The following is a 16,248-nucleotide window of genomic DNA, read 5'->3' on the forward strand; positions in this document are numbered from 1 at the left end:
TTTATTTTAATTATAAGTTAGAATTCGAAATTTAAGAAAAGGAATAAAAGCAAATTGAAAGCTAAATAAATTAATTAGTTAAAAAGATTTTTGAAAATTTTGTTAGTTAGTTTTTGAAATTAATGAGAGAGAAAAGTAGTTAGGTGGTTTTGAAAAGGATAAGAAATAGTAAACTTTTTAAAATTAAAACAAACAAGTCAAGTAGTTGGTTGAAAAAAATTTGAAAATAAATTTTGAAAAGATAAGAAGTTAGAAAAAGATTTTGAACTTACAATTTTAAAAAGATATGATTGAAGTTTATTTTGAAAAATAATTAAAAAAGAAATTAAAAAGATTTGATTCTTAAAATTAAAGTTGATGACTTGACTAACAAGAAACTAAAAGATATTATTCTAGAATTTAAAGATTGAACCTTTCTTAACAGGAAAGTAACAAACTTGAAATTTTTTGAATCAAAACATTAATTGTTAGTAAAGTTTTCGAAAATGTGAAATAAAAATAAGAAAAAGATTTTGAAAATTTATTTAAGAAATTCGAAAATGTTAAAAAGAAAAATGAAAAAGATTTGATTTTTGAAAAAGATTTGAAAAGATAAAATTTTTAAATTGAAATTTTGACTTGACTAACAAGAAACATCTAAATTTAAAAAAAAAATTTGACTAAATCAACCCAAATTTCGAAATTTATGAGTAAAATAAGGAAATATATTATTTTGGATTTTTTTTTTTGAATTAATGAAGAAAGAGAAAAACAACAAAATGACACAAGATATAAGAATTTAAGATCAAAACAAATAATGCATGCAAGAACACTTTGAATGTCAAGATGAACACCAACAACACTTTGAAGATTATGATGAACATCAAGAACATATTTTTGAAAATTTTTAAGAAAAGAAACACATGCAAGACACCAAACTTCGAAATTTTTAATGTTTAGACACTATGAGTTCGAAAATGCATATGAAAAACAAAAAAAAAACACAAAACAAGAAAATGTAAAGATCAAACAAAAAAAATCATCAAGAACAACTTGAAGATCATGAAAAACATAATGCATGAATTTTCGAAAATTTTAAGAAAAAAATTAAAAACATGCAATTGACACCAAACTTAAAATTTGACACAAGACTCAAACAGGAAACACAAAATTTTTTTGGTTTTATGATTTTATTTATTTTTTTATATTTTTTGAAAAATTATTTTGGAAAAAGAAAATAGAGAAATTCAAAATTTTTAATAAGAATTACAAGATTCATGCAATGTTAGTCTAAAGCTTCGGTCCGAAAGAATTAGACATGGCCAAATGGCCAGCCAAGCTTTAGCATAACAAATACAGACATGTCCTTTCTACAATGGAAAGTGGAAACCTCAGTCCAAAAGATTAGACATGGCTTAACAGCCAGCCAGGCTTCAACATATCTCATGAAGCTCTAGAATTTATTCTTAAAAATTCTGAAGAAAATTTTTTTTTTCGAAAATAAAAATAAAAAGCTTAAACATAAAATAAAATTACCCAATCTAAGCAACAAGATAAACCGTCAGTTGTCCAAACTCGAACAATCCCCGGCAACGGCGCCAAAAACTTGGTGCACGAAATTGTGATCACACTTTTTACAACTCCGGTACAACTAACCAGCAAGTGCACTGGGTCGTCCAAGTAATAAAACCTTACGCGAGTAAGGGTCGATCCCACAGAGATTGTCGGCTTGAAGCAAGCTATGGTCATCTTGTGAATCTTACTCAGGCAGATTCAAATGGTTATGAGGTTTTGATGATTAAAAGATAAATAAAACATAAATTAAAATAAAGATACTTATGTAATTCATTGGTGGAAATTTCAGATAAGCGTTTGGAGATGCTTTGTTGCTTCTGAACCTCTGCTTTCCTATTGTCTTCTTCCAATCATGCGTGCTTCCTTCCATGGCAAGCTGTATGATCCTCTCAGTGAAAATGGTCCAAGTACGGTTTCTGCACAGCTAATCAACTGTCAGATTTCTCGTATCGGATGAAAAATACCAGGTACAGCTACCGCACGGCTAATCATCTGTCAATTCTCACTTGTGTCGGAGTAGGATCTCTCTATCCTTTTGCACACTGTCACTATGCCCAACATTCGCGAGTTTGAAGCTCGTCACAGTCATCCATTCCCACATCCTACTCGAAATACCACAGACAAGGTTTAGACTTTTCGTATCTCAAAAATGCTGCCAATTGGTTCTAGCCTCTACCACGAAGGTTCTAATCTCACGGACTCGGTCCGTGGATTAGAGACCCAAGAGATTATACTCCCGCTGTCGTCCAATGACTACGTTGGACATCATGTAGATCGCTTGTGGTTGTCAGGCATGCGGATCTTGGCTAAGCGAGTAACGAAGATAGTGGATGATTGTCACGGGTCACCCCTTCATTCTGACTTAACTGAATTAAGTATGAGAGTATATCTTGGAGAAGAAGTAAGCATGAATTGAAAGAGAAACAATAGTACTTGTATTAATTCATGAAGAACAGCAGAGCTCCGCACCTTAATCTATGAGGTTTAGGAACTCCAACGTAGAAAATACATAAGAGAAAAAGGTTTAGGCATGGCCGAATGGCCAGCCTCCCAAATGTAACATAAAAGTGAAAGATAGATGATTCCAAGCCAAAAGATGTATGCGAATACAATAGTAAAAAGTGCTATTTATACGAAAACTAGTTACTAAGGATTACAGAAAATAACTAACTAAGTGCAGATAGTGCAGAAATCCACTTCCGGGGCCCACTTGGTGTGTGCTTGGGCTGAGCATTGAGCTTTACACGTGCATAGGCCTTTTCTAGAGTTAACCGCCAGCTTGGATGCCATTTTGGGCATTTAACTCCAGTTCTGGCGTTTTATGCAAGAAAAGGGTCTCTGGCTGGCGTTTAAACTCCAGTTTGGGCCATCAAATATCAGACAAAGTATAGACTATTAAACATTGATGGAAAGTCCAAGATGTCTACTTTCCAACGCAATTGAGAACGCACTAATTGCACTTCTATGGCTCCAGAAAATCCACTTCGAGTGCAGGAGAGTCAGAATCCAACAGCATCTGCAGTCGTTTCTCAGCCTCTGAATCAGACTTTTGCTCAGATCCCTTAATTTTAGCCAGAAAATTCCTGAAATTACAGAAAAACACACAAACTCATAGTAAAGTCCAAAAATGTTATTTTTTCATAAAAACTAATAAAAATATAATAAAAAGTAACAAAAACATACTAAAAACTATATAAAAATAGTGCCAAAAATGGTATAAATTATCCGCTCATCATGTAACTGTAGCAATTGTGAAAAAATTGTAAATGTTTTGACTAGAGACCAGACTTCTACACTAATAAAAATAATTGATAGGTGATAAACCCCATTTGTAGGGTTTATCTTATGCCTCATTTAAGGGATTTTATCACCTTTTACCCACATTTATTCAATGAAATAGCATGGTTTTGTAAATTCTCCTTTAATTGTGCTTAAGAGTGAACATATGCTTTTTAGGACTTAGAATAGATAAATTTAATTCACCTTAATCCCATTAGATGCCTTGATATATTTTTTAAGTGATTTCAGGTTTAGGAGGCAAAGATTGGATCAAGGGAATGAAGTAAAAGCATGTAAAAATGGAGAACTCATGAAGAAATGAAGGAATCGCAAAAGCTGTCAAGCCGACCTCTTCGTACTTAATCGATCATAACTTGATCTACATAGGTCCAAATGATGCGGTTCTAGTTGCGTTGGAAAGCTAACATCTGGGGCTTCGAAACGATATAAGATTTGCCATAGTTGCTACAAGTATGGTGACGGTACACACACTGTACACGCATGTGTCGTTGCTGTCATATGATCCACTTAAAGCAATATGTGGCCAGCGAATTCTAAAGCCTTGTGGGCCCAATCCAACTCATTTCTGATGCTATTTGACCCAAGGATTGAAGAGGAATGAGACAACTAGTCATTAGTTGAGTTTTATTTTAGTTTTATGATGCTTTAGTTAGTTTTAGAGAGAGAAGCTCTCACTTCTCTCTAGAATTAGAATTAGGTTTTAGATCTAGATCTAGCTCTTCTTCTATCTTCTAATTTTCCTTTTTCTTCCTTAATTGTTCCCTTGTAGTTGTAGAATTCTTCTTCTCTTGTAATTCCTTTGTATTGTTAGTTGTAGTTTATGAACTTTCTTTTGTAGATCTACATTTCTTCTTCAATGCAATTAGTAAGTTCTTTGTTGTTTCATAATTGTTTTCCTTTTCTATTGTTGATCTCTTGTTATTCTAGTTAGATCTCTCTTTAATTCTTGCAATTCATGTTGTTTACTTTTATTGCCTTCTATGTGTTTGTTAAAATGCTTCTTTTAGTTATGAGTTTACTTTTCTACTGTTTTGTCTTTCTATTGTTAATCTCTTACTTTTGTAGTTGTAGATTTCTTTAATTCTTACAATTTACTATGCTTTTCTTTTGTGCCTTCCAAGTATTCGATGAAATGCTTGGTTGGATTTTAGAGTAGATTTTAGTGCTCTTGGCTTGGGAAGGTAACTTAGGAACTCTTGAGCTGCTAATGTCCAAGTGATTGACGGTTGGGAGCCATTAACTCTAGATCTCACTAATTGATTTGGTGTAGAACTAGGACTTATAGTCTTGGATTGACATAGCTCACTTGACTTTCCTTTATTAGTTAGAGGATGACTTAGTGGGGTTGACCCTTGCCAATTCTCATGTTGTAGTTAGTGATTAGGATAGAGATCCTTGACCACCAAACCTTGCTAAGGCCTTTGTTAGTTGTTAGTTTATTTTCATTGCATTTTACATTTCTTGTCTATAATCCCCAAAAACCCCAAATATAACTCATAACCAATAACAAGACACTTTATTGCAATTCCTAGGGAGAACGACCCGAGGTTTAAATACTTCGGTTTATAGATTTTAGGGGTTTGTACTTGTAACAAACAAATTTTTGTATGAAAGGATTATTTGTTAGTTTGGAAACTATACTTGCAACGAGAATTCATGATGGGTGTATGCATGCATGAAATATATGTTGATTGTTAGAAGAAAAATAAATCTTAGAAAGCATGATTAAGGGAGAACTGAGTGAATCAACCCTAAACACTTGAGCGAATAGAGTGCAAACACATCCGATGAGGGTTTGATGCTCAATTAAATGTTTTCACCTATGATCACCATTCTTCATGCAAGTTTGTAAAAATATTTAATAGCTCAATTCAATTGTGGTTTGGCATAATTGTCAATACCCTTAGCCCTTGTGCATATATGTATTCTTGGGAATTGATTTATTTTGACCAAGCAATTGCATTCATATAGATAGATGCATATAGTTTAGGTTGCATTTAGATTAGTTCACATTGAATAAATGTTGATAACCTTTGCTTTCTCTTGGTCTAAGCATGAGGACATGCTTGGTTTAAGTGTGGGGAGGTTGATAAACCCCATTTGTAGGGTTTATCTTATGCCTCATTTAAGGGATTTTATCACCTTTTGCCCACATTTATTCAATGAAATAGCATGATTTTGTAAATTCTCCTTTAATTGTGCTTAAGAGTGAACACATGCTTTTTAGGACTTAGAATAGCTAAATTTAATTCACCTTAATCCCATTAGATGCCTTGATATGTTTTTTAAGTGATTTCAGGTTTAGGAGGCAAAGATTGGATCAAGGGAATGAAGGAAAAGTATGTAAAAATGGAGAACTCATGAAGAAATGAAGGAATCACAAAAGCTGTCAAGCCGACCTCTTCGTACTTAATCGATCATAACTTGAGCTACATAGATCCAAATGATGCAGTTTCAATTGCGTTGAAAAGCTAACATCCGGGGATTCAAAACTCTATAAGATTTGCCATAGTTGCTACAAGTATGGTGACGCGTACGCGCACTGTACGCGCATGCGTCATTGCTGCCATATGATCCACTTAAAGCAATACGTGGCCAGCGAATTCTAAAGCCTTGTGGGCTCAATCCAACTCATTTATGATGCTATTTAACCCAAGGATTGAAGAGGGATGAGACAACTAGTCATTAGTTAAGTTTTATTTTAGTTTTATGATGCTTTAGTTAGTTTTAGAGAGAGAAGCTCTCACTTCTCTCTAGAATTAGGATTAGGTTTTAGATCTAAATCTAGCTCTTCTTCTCTCTTCTAATTTTCCTTTTTCTTCCTTAATTGTTCTCTTGTAGTTGTAGAATTCTTCTTCTCTTGTAATTCATTTGTATTGTTAGTTTTAGTTTATGAACTTTCTTTTGTAGATCTACATTTCTTCTTCAATGCAATTAGTAAGTTCTTTGTTGTTTTCCTTTTCTATTGTTGATCTCTTGTTATTCTAGTTAGATCTCTCTTTAATTCTTGCAATTCATGTTGTTTACTTTTATTGCCTTCTATGTGTTTGTTAAAATGCTTCTTTTAGTTATGAGTTTACTTTTCTATTGTTTTGTCTTTCTATTGTTAATTTCTTACTTTTGTAGTTGTAGATTCCTTTAATTATTGCAATTTACTATGTTTTTCTTTTGTGCCTTCCAAGTGTTTGATGAAATACTTGGTTGGATTTTAGACTATATTTTAGTGCTCTTGACTTGGGAAGGTAACTTAAGAACTCTTGAGTTGCTAATGTCCAAGTGATTGACGGTTGGGAGCCATTAACTCTAGATTTCACTAATTGATTTGATGTAGAGCTAGGACTTATGGTCTTGGATTGACATAACTCACTTGACTTTCTTTTATTAGTTAGAGGATGACTTAGTGGGGTTGACCCTTGCCAATTCTCATGTTGTGGTTAGTGATTAGGATAGAGATCCTTAACCACCAAACCTTTCCAAGGCCTTTGTTAGTTGTTAGTTTATTTTCATTGCATTTTACATTTCTTGTCTATAATCCCCAAAAACCCCAAATATAACTCATAACCAATAACAAGACACTTTATTGCAATGTCTAGGGAGAACGACCCGAGGTTTAAATACTTCGGTTTATAGATTTTAGGGGTTTGTACTTGTGACAGACAAATTTTTGCATTAAAGGATTATTTGTTGGTTTGGAAACTATACTTGCAACGAGAATTCATTTGTGAATTCTAAACCACACGAAAGTCCAATCATCAACAGGTTAGAAGACACTCTATTAAGAGACAAATTCATAAACCAATTAACTGAATTAGTTAAAAAAGAAGAAGAAAGTAAGCAGGAAATAAGACCAATAGAAATAAAGAAAATTTATAATCGGTTTAAAAACCCACAAGAAGAAGTCTCTCTTAATTCTCTTAAAGAAGAGATAAAAAAGTTAAAAATAGAAGGAGAAAATATAATAAAAATCCAAAAATAAACTTTGCAAAATAATATTAGTAAAATAGAAGAGACTAGTAACATAATAATTCCTGAGAATTATATTAACCTAGGTCTAAAAAATTACATAAATATACTAACTTTATTAGTAAGTCAAAAGTGGTTCACTACAATAACCTTAATTGTAGGAGAAGAAAATTTTGATTTCATAGCTATGGTAGATTCAGGAGCAGATGTTAATTGTATACAAGAAGGGTTAATACCTACAAAATTTTATGAAAAAACTACAGAAAAAGTTCTAATGGCAGAAAATGATAGAATGACTATAGACTATAAGTTATCTAAAGCAAAAATTTGTAAAGATCGAGTATGTTTTACCACTACATTCTTTTTGGAAAGAAATATATCTCATCAAGTCATATTAGGAAATCCTTTTACTATATTACTATATCCCTTTAACGTTGAAATCGACGGAATAACTTGTGTACGAATTCCAAATCTTCCTGTTCATTTTGAATTTCTCACTAAATCAAAACAACATGAACTCAATATGTTACAAAATCTATCTACACAAGTTAATATTATAGAAAAAGAAACAAAACAAATTAACTATTTAAACCAAGAAAAAATTTTACAACACCTACCACTCCAAATTAATGTTATAGAAAGAAAAACATGACAAATTAACTATTTAAACCAAGAAGTTATATACAAAATAATAGAAAAACAATTACAAACCCATGAAATACAAAATAAAATAAAAACAATTGAAAAAAAATTAAGAAAGAATTATGTAGCCTAAATCCCAAAACTTTTCAGCATAGAAAATTACATGAGATATCTTTACCATATGAAGATGGGTTTAATGAAAAAAATATACCAACAAGGGAAAAACCAATACATATGAATAAAGAGTATCTAGAATATTGTAAAAAAGAAATATAAGAATATTTGGATAAGGGACTAATAAGGTCTTTGAAATCACCCTGGAGTTGTATAGTTTCTATGTGATAAAAGCATATGAAATAGAAAGAGGCACTCCAAAATTAGTTATCAATTATAAATCTCTTAACAAAGTAATAAAATGGGTTAGGTATCCTTTAACAAACAAAAGTGATTTAATTAAAAGATTAAACAAAGCAAATATCTTTTCAAAATTTGATTTGAAATCAGGATATTATCAGATTGCAGTAAAAGAGGAAGATAGATATAAAACAGCTTTTATAGTATCCTTTGGACATTATGAATGGAATGTAATGCCCCAAGGATTAAAAAATGCTCCAAGCGAATTCCAAGAAATAATGAATAATATATTTTACCCGCATATAGAATTTACTATAGTATATGTTGATGACGTATTAGTATACTCAAAAGGAATAAAGTAATATATATATCATTTAGAAAAATTTATGGATATTATAAAAGAACAAAGATTAGTTTTATCAGAAAAGAAAATGAAAATTTTTTTAACTAAAGTAAGGTTTTTACGATAAGGAACTATAGTACCTATTAAAAGAGCCATTGAATTTGCAGATAAATTTCCAAATGAAATAACTGACAAAAAACAACTACAAAGATTTTCGGGATATTTAAATTATGTAGCAGAATTCTTACCCGGAATAAGAGTCACATGCGAGCCTCTTTATAAGAGATTAAGAAAAAATCTACCTCCATGGACAAAAGAAATGACTTCTATAATAATAAAGATAAAGAACATAATAAAGGAAATACCTTGTATAAGTATACTAGATCCATTGGCTAAATTAATAGTAGAAACAGATGTGTCAGAATTAGGATATAGAGGAATTCTTAAACAAATACCTCCTAATAGCTCAAAAGAACAAATAGTAAAATATCATTCAGGAATTTGGAACCAGGCTCAAAAGAATTATCCAATAGTAAAAAAAGAAATACTTGCCATAGTATTATCTATTTCAAAATTTCAAGAAGATTTATTTAATAAAACATTTTTAATAAGAACTTATTGTAAAGCGGCCCCAAGTGTTTTAGAAAATGATGTCAAAAATCTGGTTTTAAAACAAATATTTGCAAGGTGGCAAGCTATTCTATCATGTTTCGATTTTACTATTGAACATATAAAAGGAGAACTAAATTCACTCCCTGACTTTCTTACTATAGAATTTTTGCAGGGAAAGAATGGATCAAAAACCAGCCTCTAGTGAAGATTATGGTCAACCTTTTCATCAAATAAAAGAAAGAAAATTACCTATTACTCCTGTACCAGCAAAATCATTATCATTAAGACCAATGACTATGTCACAGGTTGTAAAAGCATCATCATCATCATCACCTTCTAAGAGCTCTTTAATTACTACTAATAATAAATTCACATTATTGCAACCATCAGACCTCTATAACACTCAGTCCTTGAAAGAACAATTTTCTTACTATGAAAAACCCAATCCTATCATAATATTAAACATAAAAAAGAGTGGTTCAAAAAAGATAGGAAAACCCTATACAAGACTATTTTCCCAAATATTTTCCATTATATTCCTATTAACCCACAAAAAACCCAAAAATTCTATGAATTCATATTGGTAGATACAGGATCCATCGAATTAACACATTATAGAGATTCCAACACCAAACAGCCCATTTATTCAAAAATAAAAATCATAAAAATATTATCTCTACAAGAGTGGGAATTACCCCCATATCAGTCTAAAAGCTTCTCTTTAAAATTTGAACCTAAGAGATATACCTATTATGATTATCAAAAAGCATGGAATCATATCTTATTTCTATCACCAACTCCCCATTCTTGGTTCATTTAGTTTAGAAAGGGGATATCATTGTAATTTCCCAAATAGTTCCAATCATGGTTCCATAATTTTGGACCGATAGAAGGCTTCTTCTCAAAAGAAGCCAGCCTGGCGTATGAATATTTTAAAAGCAAGTCATCATTCTTACAAGAGTACAAATTCATTTCATTTATAGCAGCTATGGGAATAAGCTGGATTATGACTTGGGAATATGATTCAACAGCATATGAAGAATGTCCAGCATATAATATTTGGTAAGAGTAATAAAAATAAAGTGGTGGAACAAATATGATATAAATTTGCTAAGAAAAGCAACAATTGATCAATGGTTAACAACATCACAAAAGCATCCAGCAATAACAGCCTCAAGCACCACCAATGAGCAAATAGCTTATAAAAAAGAGACCCAATTCTTAGCACAGAAGCAACAAATTATGGCAGCCCTAGCGGCGACAACCTCAGAGGAAGATATCCAAAGCTCTCTACAAGCAATACAAGCCGTACCTATTGGAGAAGGCGAAGAGGTTCAGTCCATCCCAGCTCATTACTATCAGGACTCCCAAGACCCATTTGAAATGTAGAAAAAACTGTATATGAAATCAATGTAAAAAACCTAATCATAAAGAAAATGATCTCAGTAAAAAAAAGCAAACAGTAAATGTCGGCAAACAATAATTGTCGGCAAAATAGTAAATGTCGGCAAACAATAAAAGCAAATAGTACTGTCGGCAAATAGTAGCCAAATAGTAATCATTTGGGGTCTATAAATACCAAAGACTTCATTCATTCCCAATCATCAAATACTTGAAAGCTCAAGAACTCTCTCTACTTCTATATCTTCTTATTTCATAAAATTCTCCAAATATTTGTAATCATCATCAAGTTTGTATCAACTTTGCAAGCAATAATAGTACAAGTTCATCTCTACAAGTTTACTATATTATGCTTTCTTTTCTTATAATTTTTTTATTCTCTTAGTTATTATTTCTATTTTTATAACATGAAAGAGTTTCAAAAAAGACTTACTTCTTTAAAGCTTATTAGAAGAAAAATGAAAACAAGAGTGATGGCAATAAAAAGAAAAATAAGAGAATTAATAACTGAATCTTCAGAACTAACAGTAGAAATAAAGAAGATAAACAAGAAATTATTTGAACCAAAAAGTTGCTATAACAAATTAAAACCATAAAATCAATAAAAACCATTAGAGAAAGCATTAAGAATAAACGTATTCATCATATTAGAAGGATGTATTATCTTCATTTGCAAAGTATAATACGTTTTTATGCTATACAATCACAAATACAAGTAGTAAATGTCCAAATGATTCAACCTGATCCTCAACCTTTACAAAATTCTTCTTTACAAGTGTATATATATATATATATATATATATATATATATATATATATATATATATATATATATATATAGATACATACATACATACATACATACATACATACATACATACATACATACATATATTTCAGGTCCTGATCTGTTCAAGAAGTCTCTAAGCTAGAACCCATGCTAGCCTAGACTCTATACTCACCTAAATTCCTCTAAACTACAAAGCGAGAAAAAGTACGTTATAGGTCTTCAAAACTCAGTCAGGTGGAACGTCATCAAAAGGAGAAAGATCATCTACTACTCCTCTGTACAATCATACGTTGTTATAAGGCGTCTCACTGGAGCGCTTTGCATGTCACGTGTTGACAACATTTGCCGAGGTAAGTGAGTTTGCAAGCTACTGGTTGGCTAATGGTTTAATTAGAAAATTGTGTTTAAGGTTTAATGAACATCACACGTTGTTGGGCTTTTTGATTTAGGATTTATGGTGTGTTTTGGGTGTGATCATTTTTGTGGATGGATAAATTTTTGTTGGATGGATTTAGAAAAAACTAAAAAATAATGAATATTGTTAGGGTTTATTATTATTATTATTAACAGTTTATGAAAGAAATAATTTTATCATAATACTTTGTAATTAAGAAATTTTGAATAGAAGTCTGAATTTTGAGAATATAAAATTATATGACAAAAATAATAAAATACGATTGTAATTACTCAAATATTGGTGGGGTTATTTGTATTTAGGGTAAAGATATAAAGATAATATCTAATACGGATAATCTATTTTTACACAGTAAATTTGTAAGAAAGGATAAAATAATAGAATTAAAAAAAATATTCTATAACATAGTGTATGTTTGGAGTTTAAAATGGTTTTACCAGCCACCCACACTATAGTAATTTATTAAATTTTGTGTATAAATTGTGTCTCTCCATAACCCACCAACCACAACACACATCAAACGCATATTTTGCCACCATTTTTCAATTCATGTGGAAGGACTCTATCATCAGCACCGTAGTATTGGCGATTGATAAAATCAATTATGAATAATGATTCAAAATATAATTTTCGGTTTAAAATTATATTACGTAGGATTTAGAGTAATAAAATTAAATTTGGGTTTAGAATTTAGTGTGAATGAACTTAGTGGTGTAGGGATTAAGGTATAGGCTTGAGTTGTTTAGTGTTTTAAGGTTTTGGGTTAAATTCATTACTTAGGATTTAGGGTATAAAAATTACAGATCGGGGTATATGTGTAAACTCCGCATAATTAGTGAATAATTAGTTAATAAATTAATTGTTAATAAAAAGTTAGAAAATTAAATTTTATTAATCCAACAGAATAGAAATATTAAAAATACGAATTTTAACACTAATTTTAAAGATCCTGACCCAAAACTGGGCTAATGAGCCAAACCGGTTGGATCAGACTCAAACCGAGCTCATGGCTGAACATATAAAAAGCATAATCAGCATCCCTTCCTCCAAAAACACAATGGAGACACGTTGAAAGGGAGAAGAACAAGGAGAAAACCTCAAAACACTTGCTTCAATTACAAATTCACAAAACTTTCAATCCGGAGCTCCGATCGTCGCACCGTTTGCGGCCATGCGACCACCGTGTCGAGCTCTACAAATTCCACTAACCAATTTGGTAAGAATATCGCAACTTCACCCTTAGTCTCTCTTTCCCCCAATTTTCAAAAATCTAGGTAATTGGGTATTGAAATTTGATGTTTTGGTATTTAGAATCAAACTAGCTTGAGAAAATTATTGGTTTTTGTTCCATTGGTGCGTGGTAAGGTAAGAACTCTCAAATCCTCTATGGATTATGATTTAGTAAGATTTGATATTGATTATAGTGATATGTTGTGGAAATAGATTGAATTCTATTGATTTGGAGTTCATTGATGATGTTGGAAGCTTGATTTTGGATCTTGGTGGATGGAACTCTAATTGGAGAGGCTTTGGGGCTATGGACACTTAAGGAACGATAAATTGAGGTGTCTTTGGATTAGGGAGAAATTGGCCAAGGTATGATTTTAGTTTTTCGTAGATAAAATATAATGTTTCGTGAAAACATAGTCTAAACGACCACAAGATAAGTTGGAATGTGTAAGTATGTTAATGTTTAGTAACCTTGATAGAAATACAGAATTATGTTGAGAATGTGTTTATGATTGATGTTATTGTTGATTGTGATATTGATGTTTGATGATGATAATGTATTATAATGAGTTATGTTGTATGATTTTGGGTGTTTTGAGTGGAAATCAATGTAATTGAGTGACTGATGTAAAGGGGAGGAGATGGAATGGTTGTGATCTTATTTTATATACAATGGGTATGGTTTTGAGAAGTATGTATTGGTATTGAAATAAAAGTTAGTGAAAGTAGAGGTTTTGGTAATTTTGTAAAAAACTTAATTTTTGATCGAACTTCGGCAGACCATAATTTGGCTTCTGGACCGCTAAACTTTTCCAAACTTGTTTTAATGAAAATTAGATCTGTGAAATTTACGACATTCGAAGAATGGACAAAAAATTATTTCTAACGAAAAAGTTATGCACATCAGAAGTTTAGTGTGTAAAAGTATATTCTACAGGACTTAGTAGCTTTTTTGACAATTATTGAGGGCATGCGTAAGCAAACACACATGCGACGCAAACACTGGGGTCTGCCCAGATGTCTCGCATACACGAGTGTGTGCACACGTACGTGGGCAGTGCCACGTGACGCGGGAAGTTTTTTCTGCCCAAGGGGACTCACGTACGCGGACAAGTGTTGCGTACGCGAGAATGGCAAATGACACCTCCGCGTATGCGAAACACTGTATGCGTACGCGAAACCCCTGTTTTTGAGAAAAGTGGATTTTTTGTGATTTCAACATATTTTCTAACTTCCAAACCTCTATAGTTGCCTTTTAAGTTCCAAATTTAGTTTCTACTCATGGTAAGAAGGGTGAATCTTGAGAAGGTGTTGATTTGGGGATAAAGAAAGATTGTGAAGTGGTGAATTATGATCGAGAAGTGCTGAAACATTGAATGTGTGATGAATAATGGCTAAGATTATATTGAATAATTGAATCTGAATGATTATTTTGGTTGTGCACTTCTTTTTATTTGAGATACAAGTTTCTTTGGGTAAATGTAGTGGCTAGCCACCACTTGCTCCAGGTTGAGATTCGATACTGTTGACCCTACGTTGCAAGATGTGGCCGGACACTTTAACTCCTCGAAATTTTTCCCAATGAGCTAAATTTGATGATTGATTGTAAAAGCTATGCATAGACTCTTGGGGATGGGCGCACGGAGGGACTGTCCAGGGTTAGCTACCGGACATGTCAGGTTTGGCCATGTAACCGACAAATGAGACACATCAGCCATAGGGTAGGCATACATCATATGCATTTGTCTATTTTGTTTGAATTTGCATTATTTGGGATTGCCTATTTGATAATCTATGCTTAACTGCTATATGTCTTGTTTGCTGTAACTGTATTTTATCTATGTTTTCTTTGTAGCATTGTTTGTCTGTGTAACTGAGAGATCCCGCGTTTAGAGGAGGAGGGACGAGGGTAGTTCCACCGGAGTTTGGAGGGTTGGAGGAAAGTGAGAATTGAGGGGTTAAGTTAGAATTTGGTTAGAACTTAAGTGCCTTAGATAACTTACCTTGTTCATTATTTTAAATTATAACTCTAAGTTTTGAATTTGAGTGTTAGAGTTCTAAGATCACCTCTGGCTTTTCTGAGACCTTATATATTATGTGTGTTGGCACCATTACCATGCTGAGAACTCACGGTTCTCGTTCCATACATATCTTGTCGTTTTCAGATGCAGGTCGAGAGACACCTCACTAGGCGTCTAGAGTTTTCTTTGACAAGCGAAGTTGAGATATTATCTTTTGTATTTTGCTATGTATATAGATTTGTGTAAAGACTTCTCCTCTGGATATGCTTTACTTTTGTTTCCTCCTAGAGGTTTCATGGAGATATAGGATTTTACATCATGTATTGAGTACTTTTAGGATGTATATGTATATATATGTATGTGATATTCTTCGGCCGGCTTTGGCTTCATAGATGTGTGTCTTTACTTTCTTCGTATGCAAGTTTCTGTTACATGAGCGTTACGCTTTTTTTCACGATTTTGTTTAAACTCTCCTTTAAGGCTCCTCGATTATTAATTTCTTTCAACTATTATTATGTATATATTTTATTTTAGAGGTTGTAATACCATACTACCTCTATTTTATGGCTTAAGCGTAAAGCTTTGTGTGACAGGGTGTTACATTATGATTGAAATTTGGGTTTAGGGTTTAGGGTGATTCAAGAGTTTTTGGAATTTGTGTTTAGGGTTTAGAAATAGCAGTTTAGGATCTAGGGGAGGAAATCATGATAATGGAGTAATCATCAAGCTTTTATATATATAAAATGAAATTTTGGCAATGCTTAAAAAATTTTGTTGAATTTAAAATTGTTTTGTTTTAGTATTTGAGAATGCTTTTAAATTTGAAAAATAAAAATAAAAAATATTGTTAAAATATAAAATAATGTGGCCTTATTAATTTTTGTAACATTTTGTAAGTGTTACTTAAATGGTATAATTATTGAAAGCTACTATAAATTTCATATCTTTTAAGCATACAATTTCTAAATTATTTGTAAGAATATTCTGTTGTTATTGTTGAAGGTAATAGAATTTTTTTTGTACTTTTTAAATTAAAATATTTATGGTTGGTGTTATTAATAAATATATTGATATATTAATTTGATATTACTGTTATGGCTGATGCTAATAAGAAGAAAATTAA

The sequence above is a fragment of the Arachis ipaensis genome, chromosome B08 (genome assembly GCF_000816755.2).
Source record: "Arachis ipaensis cultivar K30076 chromosome B08, Araip1.1, whole genome shotgun sequence".
Taxonomy (NCBI): Eukaryota; Viridiplantae; Streptophyta; class Magnoliopsida; order Fabales; family Fabaceae; genus Arachis; species Arachis ipaensis.